Here is a 12,849-nt window from a genome sequence, read left to right as displayed (position 1 = left end):
CCACTGTCACCATTACTCTTCAACATAATATTGGAAGATCTTGCCATAGCAATCAGACAAGAGAAAGAAATCAAAGGAATACAGATTGGAAGGGAAGAAGTCAAGCTCTCACTATTTGCAGATGATATGATAGTATACATAGAAAAACCTAAAGAATAAAGAAGAAAACTACTGGAAGTTATCTGGCAATATAGCAAGGTGTCAGGCTACAAAATCATTGTACAAAAATCAGTGGCATTTCTTTATGCAAACACTAAATCTGAAGACGAAGACATCCAGAAAGCACTCCCATTCACTGTTTCAGCAAAATCAATAAAATACCTAGGAAAAAGTTAACCAAAGAAGTGAAAGACTTGTATGCTGAAAACTATGAGTCGCTACTCAAGGAAATAGAAACTGATACCAAAAAATGGAAAGCTATCCCATGCTCATGGATTGGAAGAATAAATATCATCAAAATGAATATTCTCCCCAGATCCATATACAAATTTAATGCAATACCCATCAAAGTTCCAACAAGCTTCTTTAAGAAAATAGAACAAACACTAGTTGATTGAACAAACACAAATGATTTGCATTTATCTGGAACCTGAAAACACCTAGAATTGCCAAAACTATCTTGAGGAAAAGAAACAGAAATGGAGGCATCACACTCCCAGATCTCAAACTATATTATAAAGCCATCATCATGAAAAAGCATGGTACTGGAACAAAAATAGGCATACAGACCAGTGGAACAGAATTGAAAGCCCAGAAATAAATCCCCACACCTATGGACATCTAATCTTTGATAAGTGGGCCCAAAACATTAAATAGAAGAAGGAGGCTCTCTTCAATAAAGGGTGCTGGGAAAACTGGGTTGTAACATGCAGAAGAATGAAATTGAACCACTTTATCTCACCAGAAACAAAAATCAACTCCAAATGGATCAAAGACCTGTATGTTAGACTAGAAACAATCAAATACTTAGAGGAAAACATTGGTAAAACAGTTTCCCACCTACACCTCAAGGACATCTTTGATGAAATAAACAAAATTGCAAGGAAGACTAAAGCAGAAACAAACCAATGGGACTGCATCAAATCGAAAAGCTTCCGCACAGCCAAAGAAACTATCACACAAACAAAGAGACCCCTCACAGAATGGGAGAAGATCTTCACATGCCATACATCAGACAAGAAACTAATCAACAAAATATATAAAGAGCTCAGCAAACTTAGCACCAAAAAAGCAAATGACCCCATCCAAAAATGGGCAGAGGATATGAACAAAACATTCACTTCAGTGGAGATCCAAAAGTCTAACAAACATGAAAACTTATTCTAGGTCACTGATTGTCAGAGAAATGCAAATTAAGACAACACTAAGATACCACCTCACTCCTGTAAGAATGGCATACATCAAAAAGGACAGCAGCAACAAATTCTGGAGAGGTTGTGGGGACAGAGGAACCCTTTTGCATTGCTGGTGGGAATGTAAATTGGTACAGCCTCTGTGGAGAGCAGTCTGGAAAACTCTCACAAGGCTAGACATGGACCTTCCATATGATCCAGTAATTCCGCTCTTGGGGTTATACCCCAAGGACTCCAAAACAACCAACCAAAAACAGGTGTGCACTCCTATGTTCATAGCAACACAATTCATAATACCTAAGATCTGGAAGCAACCCATGTACCCAACAACAGATGAGTGGCTGAGAAATCTGTGGTATATATACACAATGGAATACTATACAGCTATCAAGAACAATGAACCCACCTTCTCTGACCCATCTTGGACAGAGCTAGAAGGAATTATGTTAAGTGAGCTAAGTCAGAAAGATAAAGATGACTATGGGATGATCCCACTCATAAACAGAAGTTGAGAAAGAAGATCTGAAAGGAAAACTAAAAGCAGGACCTGACCAAATTGTAAGTAGGGCACCAAAGTAAAAACCCTGTGGTGAGGGGTAGACATGCAGCTTCCTGGGGCGGTGGGGGGTAGAGGTGGGGTGGGATGGGACACAGTCTTTTGGTGGTGGGTATGGTGTTTATGTACACTTCTAGTAAAGTGTAGTCATATAAATCACTAGTTAATTAATATGAGAGGGGGAAAATTAATTGTATGTCTCGAAGTTTTTAAAACACAGACTGAGTCTTTTTAATATATAACCTGTGTATTTGATATGTGGACTCTCTCAAAAGCCTAGACCAAGTAGATCAGAAGCAACCAATGGCACAGCTATATACAAGATACTGGGTACTGTATAGCAAACCCTAACAAAAGGACTTTCCAAAGTTAACCCAATTACCAAATAATGTGATGATAACACTAACTATCCATTGTCTTTTTGAACCTTAAGACAGCAGGAATCTCACATCTCCACCATAGAGCCTATATTTCCCCTAGTCCTGGAACCTTAGGATAGGGCACACTTTCCCGTATGCCTCTCCCAATCCATATCAAATAATATTGCATCAGCCGATTCCAACCTAATCAATGCAACGATTGCCACCTCAACATGCTTCAGCTCAGACTGTGTCCAGAGACTTCACATGTGGAATGACAACCCTTCAACTTCATTACTCGGGTGAGACCTTTCCTTTCATAGTATTCTCTAATTCCATCCCAGGTGGTTCACTTTCTAACAAAGTCCCAAAACCTAGATATACACCAGGGTCTGTGAGAGAGAGCCTATGTTCACACGTATCCATAAACTACTGCAAAATATATACCTGAAAGCAGAAGTACCCCCCCCCAACACTTCCTCTCCACTATTCCTACCTTTGGGTCCATGATTGCTCAACAATTTGTTTGGCTTTATATGTTAACTCTCTTTTCAGCCACCAGGTGCCAGATGCCATCTGAATATTGGCCAGGCTTCCCTGGACTGAAGATCCCACCAGTGTGTCCTGGAGCTCTCCTTCCCCAGAGACTCACCCTATAGGGAAAGAGAGAGGCAGACTGGGAGTATGGACAGACCAGTCAATGTCCATGTGCAGCAGGGAAGCAGTTACAGAAGCCAGACCTTCCACCTTCTGCAACCCACAACGACCCTGGGTCCATGCTCCCAGAGGGATAGAGAATGGGAAAGCTATCAGGGGAGGGGGTGGGATATGGAGATTGGGTGGTAGGAATTGTGTGGAGTTGTACCCCCCCACCCTATGGTTTTGTTAATTTATCCTTTCTTAAATAAAAAATAAATTTAAAAAAATTGATGTACAAATAAATGCACACATTTAATCTGCACAATTTTGATGTGTTAAAACATAAAAATAACAAGTGTGACACTGTTACCACATTCTCTGTTAAACAGATAATGTGGTAACAGTATGATAAGTGTGCAAACTGGTTCACTGGCAAAAATTAGTAAAGTTATGGGCCCCTTAGAATATACCTAAAATAGACTTCCTAGCATTTTTACAGAATGGAGACCCCAAATCATCTGCTCTCTTCTTACCTTTAGGTTCCTGATTATTAAATAATTTGTTCTGCTTTATATCTTAATCCTTTTCAGTCACCAAGTTGCAGATGCTACCATGACACTAACCTGACTTCCCTGAGCAGAAGATCACACCAATGAGTCCTGCATCACTACCTCTCCAGAGCCCTACCCCACCAGAGAAAGATAGAAGCAGGCTGGGAATATGGATTAACTTGTCAATGCCCATGTTCAGCAGAGAAGCAATTACAGAAGCCAGACCTTCTGCACCCCATTAAGAGTTTTGGTCCATATTCCCAGATGGATAAAGAATACGAACACTTTGAATGGAGGGGATGGGATATGGAACTCTGTTGGTTGGAATTGTACCCCTTTTACCCTATAGTTTTGTCCATCATTATTAAATCAATAGATAAGAAAGTAGAATATATATATATATAAATGGAAAATGCTTAAACAAATACAAATGGGAATGTCATTTATATTTATGATCAACAATACCAGTCCTAGGCATATGTATAAAGTAGGTGAAAGCCACTAATCTGAAGGGATAGATGCACTCCTATATTCATAGCTACATTATTAATAATAGCTAAGGAGTGGAAGAAACCTAGATGCCCACCAAGAGATGACAGGATAAAAAGGTTATGGGATATATATTCAATGGAATAGTACTTCGTAATCAAAAAAAAGATGATGGTGTAACCTTTGGGACAAAATGGATGGAACTGGAGGTGATTTTTTTCCAATTTCAATATCAATTTTGTTGGGGAAATGTTAATTTACAGGACTTTTATTGTCATAGAAATACATTTCCACATTTCACCAAAATAGGCATTAGTACATTTTACCCTCAACCATTATGTTATTCCACCATAAAGACTTAAGTCCCCAACCACATCTGGAAGAGATTACACGTGATGAAGCAATTAGTGAGGTATAAAACAACTATTGGAAGGTTTTACTCATATGTGAAATATAATTTAAACACATGAACTTCCAGAAAATATTAAAACCTATAGGAATTCATGACAATTTTGGTGGTTACCAGGGAAGAAAGAAACAAACTTTTGTGATAGATATGATGTGCAACTATGCCCTATACTCTCATAATCTTGTAAAGCATTATTGTCACTAACAGAAGTTTTATTTTAAAGTATATTCAATACTTCTCAAATGTAAAACATCAGTCTGGATATTGGAGGATCCTCAGATGAACTGCAGATGATGACATATAGGGCAGAATTTTAAATGGTTCCTGGGTTTCCTACCCTAATCCCTGACAGTGAACAACACAATGAGCTACCACACCAATGACTGTGTTATACTCCATGTCAAATGGGAATTTCAGATATAATTAAAGTGGCTAATAAGTTGGATTTCAGTTACTCAAAAGGGAAAGTTTCTAGACAGATATAATCTAATCATATTAGCAGTATATTTATTTTAAATTTGGCACCAGGTAATACCCAGGGAAGTCTTCATGCATGTGCAAAATCTTCACTAAGTGGTCTCTCTTGATCATGTTTTTCATCCTTTAATTTCAAAAATTAGAATGATTAGGAGAGACACGACAGCACTGTTTCACCATCCATGGTGCTCCCCCAGTGCCATCAATAATATTCCCACATGGTGCAAGAGCTGGAACCCAGGATCTCGTGCACAGCAAGGTACCTTCTCCAGGCAGAGAGTTCTCTCCCAGCTCACAGCATATGAGTAGTTTAAAAGCAGAGTAAGCTACATTTTCTGTACAGTAGCAGGTTAGAGTCTAATAGCAGATGTATTCCATGGGTCATTGCTGGCTTAGAATATGAGAGGGGTTATATATAAGGACCAGAAAATAATTTTGAGGACAATTACCCTAGCCAATAGCAAAGAAATGAAGATTTCACTCTTACTGTTGCAAGAAACTATTATTTAGCTACAATCTGAATGTGTCTGCATAGAGGTTCTTCTCTACAGCCTCCTGACAAGAATACAGTACAGCTGATGTCAGTCTTGTGAGACCTTAGGCAAATAACTGGATGGCACTGATTTGGACTTTTGATCTATCCAAGTGTGAGCTAGTAAATGGGTATTTTCAGTTATTAGGTAGTGGTAAATTATCACAGAAATATAAAAGTACAAATATATGGCATACCATCACTGGAAGGGAAAAGAAAAATAGGTTGCCATAACGAACATAAAAAACATTGTTTCCCTAATCCAGGTTTCTAATCATATGTCCAACTCTGACACTATCTCCCCAGACAGTACCTTTAGCCCACCTGCATGTCAGCTGTAGGGCTTAGGCAAAAATTAGTAAAGTCATGGGCCCCTGCTAGCCTTTTACAAAATGGAGACCCCAAATCTCATCCACTAAGTTGAAGATTCTACCATGATGCCAACCCGACTTCCCTGGACAGACGGCCTAAATAGCGTGTCCTGGAACACTACCTCCCCAGACGGGAAAGATAGAAAGAATCTGGGGGTATGAATTGAACTGCCAATACCCATGTTCAACAGAGAAGCAATTACAGAAGCCAGACCTTCCACTTTCCACTTCTCCATGATTCTAGGTCCATACTCTCAGAGGGATAAAGAATAGGAAAGCTTCCAATGAAATAAATGGGAGATGAAACTCCAGTGGTATAATTTGTGTGGAATTGTACCCCTCTTATCCTACAATCATGTCAATCATTATTAAATTTAAAAAAAAAAAACATTGTTCTGACCAGATACTGAAAATTAAAACAGAAAGAACACACATATAACTATTGTACTCTAGTTGGGAGCTTTGTTTCTCCTAGGAGTTCATGCTAATAAATTTGGAACGTGTGTGTGTGTGTGTGTGTGTGTGTGTGTGTGTTTGCATGTGTGTATATACATACACACTAGGATTTAACAAATAAATAATTTGTATATCATAAAAGTCAGATTTCTCACTACCCCAGAGAGAAGTTTTTAAAAAGGAGTTGAAAGGTTAGAGTGTGCATAATGAAATTGACTTATGTTTATAGATAGAAATAAGCATAGATACAGATGATTTAGTCTACCAAAATTTACTTTCTAACTTCATGTCCTGAGTGAACCTACAATCAGTGACACCCAGCTAAAGCAATGGGTTCACCTAGTAACCAAAGTCTTCTTTTCAATTATCTTTATTTATTGGATAGAGATAGCCAGAAATCTAGAGGATAGGGGGAGGCAGAGAAGAAGAGATAGAGATACCTGCAGCACTGCTTCACCACTCACAAAGCTTTCCCCCTGCAGGTGATGGGTCCTTGTTCATTTTAACATGTGTGCTCAACCAGAGGTGCCACCACCTGGCCCCATTATCAAAGTCTTCATTTCTGAATATATTTTTTAATATATGAAGCCAAGGCTCTTTGGAGAAATGGCTATTTCTGAACCAGGGCAGGAAACAGGCACAAGTAACTTGATATATCTTATAGATATATCTTATAGATATCAGAAAAGGAGAAAGTTCTTAAACTGAACAAAGCTAGAACTTTAAAGAAAAAATGGGGAGCTCTTACAAAGAATAAGAATCAATCTAAAATTGTCCATAATAGCCAAAAACAAAACAACTTCAGCAGCAAAAACAGTTGTACTTTTTTTCATTACTGATGACAGATACTATAAACCTCCAACATCAAATTTCTTGCCTGCTAAAATTTAACGAACAGCTTTGAATATGCTATAAACATAATTGATGTTACCAGACAATAAAAGAAATATCCATGAATTTGTACTAACAAGTGACTGTATAAATGAGGGTAAATCTTCCTTCTAGAAATCCAGATAATTCCAGAAGGACTAGAGGAAATGGAAAGTCACCATTAGAACACCACAGTAATAATGACTAGAGGAAAAATCCATTTAAGTATAACAACATAATGGGCAGAACTTTTAGAAAAAACAGTGTACATGCTATACCCAAGATAGTTCCAACAAAATATTGATCACTAGTGTAGTTTCAGCCTACACCAATAAAGTCTTTAATGTTCCTTCCCCCAAATACACCTTAATTGTGTCCCCTAGAGACTACATGTTAGATTTAGTGAATTGCTTCTATCTGACTGATTATGAGAGAGGAAAAAAAAATAAAGTAACTTGTCAGTGGATAAAACTTGCAGATACCACCTTAACCAAGTGATAAAGGTAATTTTGTTTTTTTCTCTCACACTGATCTCAAAGATTAATCCATAGTGACAACAGATGTTTCACTTTCCACTAAATCCACCTCTCAAAGCTGAAATCTGATTCAAATAAATGGATGAAAAAGTACTGTGCTTATTGAAATGCATTAAAAACAACTTTTATCTAAAATATGTAGGTAGTCCTGAAATAAAGTGGCATCATTTACATTTTAAGGAACTTTGTTTATATGATAATAATAACAATAACAAGTGGCATGGTTACTGTGCAGATGGACCTAACACATTAAGAGTAACTACTTTACTTTCCATGTGTGTGGAGTGAAACTAAGCCAAATTAATTGAGAACAGATACTTGATGCAAATAAAAAGGTGAGCAATTTCTGCAGATGAATAAGCATCAGTAATTTTGGACACCATCTTATTAAAATAGTGAGAGAGTTTTGAATAGATGCCCAGACTTCTTGAGCAAGTGTGTATCTCTGGATTTCCCTGTGGTTACTGGTGAGATCTAGATAAAACTGACATCAAATTGCTAGATTTTGAAAATGGAGCACATATTTTTAGTTTATTGGTGTTAACAGTCTGTTTTAAAGCATACCAATAAAGTATGAAAATACAAAGATGAAGTAAAATAGAGTCACACATACTATAAGTAGTAAAACTTCTGTAGCAAAAGAATGTAGACCATTATATCTCTGCACAATTTACATGCCTGGCTTGACATCACCTAACCTATAGTTTCCTATGTTCTCCACTGGCCCCTGCTGACCTAGTAGAATAATGCTCCCTCAGGTGTAGCATAAAGTATATTGTCCAGCCTCCCTTCAGAAGATGGAACATTCTCTATGATTGTTAATCCAAGTTGAGGGCAAGGTCCTATGGGGGTCCACAAAAGGGTCTATTGTGTTGTTCCTGATAGGAATGACTAGTAACAATGGAGAGAAAGATTTATTCGAGGTCTAGGCCCATCATGTCTGTTTGGGAATCTCAGAATTCCCCAAATAGGACCCCAGCTGATGGGGTGGCCTGATAGTGACTATAGAGTCATCATGAAAGTATGCCAGTGTCTTGCCCTTATTCAGTTTTTGCAGTCCTTGCTTTGCTAAGGTTAGCTTTGGAGTGAGTGAGAGAATTGTAATAGGACGCAGGTAAGGAGGGTATCTAAGTCTAAGTAGACACTATTTTATTAGGAACTTTATACTGACTCACGACAGACTATTGCGTATTTTTGCTTTCAGGGAGATATTTTGCCCTAATTTATGGATACATGTAAACATATGATCATATTGGGGCAGCCTGGAATGTTCCTACTTATGACCACAGAATGTGAGCTCAGATCTACAGGGATGCAGAGGACACATAGGCTCCTAAGCTGAATATGGGCCCCATATCAGATCAAATTGATGGGGTTTAAAGTCAACAGTATTTATACACCCATTCCCATATTTGGGAGCTACTCTCTTCTCTTCCCTGATCCAGCTTTCTGGTCCTTCTGACAGCCATAACATCATCTCCCCAGACAATAATTAGGATCTACCTGCATTATCAGATTTCAGGCTCAGGCAAAAAAAAAAAAAGTAAAAGAAAAAAAGAAAGAATGAATGAAAGAAAGAAAGAAAGAAAGAAAGAAAGAAAGAAAGAAAGAAAGAAAGATATAGCCACAGGCCCTGTGGAATATAACTAAAATATGACTACTAGCTATCTACAAAATGGAGCCCCCCCCCAACTCTTCATGTGCACTATTCCAGCCTTTAGGTCCATGATTGGTCAACAATTTGTTTGGCTTTGTATGTTAACTCTTTTTTCAATCACCAGGTTCCAGATGCTAGCAGGATGCCAACCAGACTTCCCTGGACAGAAGACCCCACCAATGTATCCTAGAGCTCTTATTCCCCAGAGTCCTTCCCCACTACGGAAGGAGAGAGGCAAACTGGGAGTATGGATTAACCTGCCTATGCCCATGTTCAGCGGGGAAGCAATTACAGAAGCCAGACCTTCCACCCTCTGCAACCCACAATGACATTGGGTCCATACTCCCAGAGAGATAAAGAATAGGAAAGCTATCAGGGGAGGGGATGGGATTCAGAGTTCTGGTGGTGGAAACTGTGTGGAGTTGTACCCCTCTTGTCCTATGGTTTTGTCAATGTTTCCTTTAAATAAATAAATAAATAAATAAATAAATAAATAAATAAATAAAAGAATACCCCCACAGGCAGAAACAACTGCACAGCACTAAGATCATCAAGAGAGCAGCAGGGAGCAGCACATCCTCTCCTCCCCTCACTGCCCAAGAACTAAAGGAGTCACTGTCCCTTGATGCTCTTGTCATAGAGCATTTAATTTTCTAGTGAGCACACTGCATGCTGTCCCTGAGAGGAGGTGTTAATTACCCTGTGTCTGTAAAATGCTTACAGAAAGAGAGAGAGAGAGAGGTTAGAACCCGTTTTCCAACAGATTTAACTATATGTTTTGAGTAAGCTCTGTTTTCCTGCACCTGTGACTCATCTCAGACATTTTATTTGCAGGCTCTGGCAGATTTTAAAAGGACACAGTGTGACACAACCACAAAATCCAGCTTAGCTTTTGTGAACAAATATTAAAATAATACCTTACTAAAAATGAAAAATCTAAGAAAATGCCAAGACAGACAGGATGAAACAATATGCTGGGACAGCAGGGATAAACCAGGATACATGGCTATTCTGTTTACAAGGATGAAGCTATATATATATTCAACGCTGAATTATATATATTGTCTATTATAATTTGGACTTAACTGAGAGCTCGAATTTGGAGAATCATTTATCCTCAAATTCAGATGTCATTATCTTCAGTAAAAGGAAAAATAATTTAAATAGTTTCCCTTACATTTATTCATCTATTCCACACAAGCACTGAACATTTCCATTATAAAGATACTAGCTAGCTTAAGAGCTAAGGAGGTAATGCAAGTTGTGCAGCAGTCTTCCATGCCAAAGTCCCAAAGGTCCCAGGTTCAATTCCTAGCACTACAACAGCCAGATTTAAGCAGTGCTCTAGTTACTCTCTCATTAAAATAAAATAAGGGGGGCAGGAAATGGCATACCCAGTTGAGTACACACATTACCATGCATAAGGATGAGGGCTCAAGACCCTGGTCCTCTCTTGCAGGAGGGAAGCTTCATGAGCCGTGAAGCAGTGTTACAGGTGTTTTTCCCTTGTCCTCTCACTTCCTTTATAGCTCCTCCTTTCCTCTCAATCTTTTCTGTCCTAACAAATAAAAAAGAAAAAAACAAAGGAAAATGGCAGCCAGAAACACGGGATTTGTCTTGTAGACACCAAGCCCCAGCGATAACTCTGGTGACAATTTAAGTAAAATAAATATTTTGTAAAATTACACGTTTTCTACAGAGGTAAGTAAAGCAAATTAATACATAAGAAGGAGGAGGAAGAAAAGAAAAGAGGCTGGAGAGATAGCATAAGGATATGCAAAATGATTTTTATTCCAGTCTCAGGTTTGATCTCCAGCACCATTCACTATAAGCCAGAGCTAAGCAGCTCTCCAGTACAAAAAAAAAAAAAGTAGGATCTGTTAGGATTGATACATAAATTCAAGTTGTAAAGCATAAATGTACTTAAAAATCAATTTTCAAAATCAGAGCTAATTAAAAAATGTTGAAAGTAAAGCACACACAGGAAAGGAAAGGAAAGGAAAGGAAAGGGAAGGGAAGGGAAGGGAAGGGAAGGGAAGGGAAGGGAAGGGAAGGGAAGGGAAGGGAAGGGAAGGGAAGGGAAGGGAAGGGAAGGGAAGGGAAGGGAAGGGAAGGGAAAGGAAAGGGAAGGAGAGAGTGGAGAGGAGCTCAAAGGAAAGGCCTATTGTCAAGACTATTGTTTTTTAGAACTTTGCATTTTGAGGGTTCTGATCACTAAACTGAGATGAAATGAGATATCCTCTCAGAACAACATACACATACATCTAAGATTCCATAATTACAAAATATCTCTAGTTCTACCACCTTAGACTGTGGACTTCACTCTCTAGCACCTAAATTCCTATTAATGTATGAAAATGAAAACTATCTAATTTTTGCCTAGGTCAGACAGCTAACATGCAGTTGCTAAAATATGCCTACTAGCTATCTACAAAATGCAGTACCCCCCCCCCCAACACTTCATCTGCACTATTCCAGCCTTTAGGTCCATGATTGTTCAACAATTTGTTTGGCTTTGTATGTTAACTCTCTTTTCAGCCACCAGGTTCCAGATGCTAGCAGGAAACCGACCAGACTTCCCTAGACAGACAACCCCACCAATCTGGGGAAAGAGAGAGACAGGCTGGGAGTATGGATTGACCTGTCAACACCTATGTTCAGCAGGGAAGCAATTACAGAAGCCAGACCTTCCACCTTCTACATCCCACAATGATCTTGGGTCCATACTCACAGAGGGTTAAAGAGTGGGAAAGCTATGGGGGGTGGGGTGGGATAAGGATGTCTGGTGGTGGTAATTGTGGGAAGTTATAGCCCTCTTATTCTTTGGTTTTGGCAATGTTTCCTTTTTTTAAATTTATATTTTATTTAAGAAAGGATAAATTAACAAAACCATAGGGTAGGAGGGGTACAACTCCACACAATTCCCACCACCCAATCTCAATATCCCATCCCCTCCCCTGATAGCCTTCCCATTCCCCATCCCTCTGGGCACATGGACCCAGGGTCATTGTGGGTTGCAGAAGGTAGAAGGTCTGGCTTCTGTAATTGCTTCCCTGCTGAACATGGGCATTGACTGGTTGGTCCATACTCCCAGTCTGCCTCTCTTTCCCTAGTAGGGTGGGTCTCTGGGGAAGTGGAGCACCAGGACACATTGGTGCGATCTTCAGTCCAGGGAAGCCTGGCCGGCATCCTGATGGCATCTGGTACCTGGTGGCTGAAAAGAGAGTTAACATACGAAGCCAAACAAATTGTTGAGCAATCATGGACCCAAAGGCTGGAATAGTGGAGAGGAAGTGTTAGGGGGGCAATGTTTCCTTTTTATAAATAAAATATTTTTTTAAAAAAAGTATTGTCAGGGAAGATTGTGTCAGAGTTAGGAATAGGACCAGAAAGTTGGATCAGGGCAGAGAGTAACTCAATATAAGGAAAGTATATAAATACCTTTAACTGTAAATTCCCACCGCTCTGATCTAGGGTCCATATCTATTCATATTTAGCACAGGAGCCTATGTAACTTCTGCATCCCTGTCAGTTTGAACTCCGATCCCATGGTCACAGATAGGAACATTTTAGGCTGCCCTCATTTCTGGACTAG

The sequence above is a fragment of the Erinaceus europaeus genome, chromosome 2 (assembly GCF_950295315.1).
Source record: "Erinaceus europaeus chromosome 2, mEriEur2.1, whole genome shotgun sequence".
In the NCBI taxonomy this organism is placed as follows: Eukaryota; Metazoa; Chordata; class Mammalia; order Eulipotyphla; family Erinaceidae; genus Erinaceus; species Erinaceus europaeus.
The sequence above is the reverse complement of the archived record's forward strand: the minus strand, read 5'-3'. Positions refer to the sequence as shown.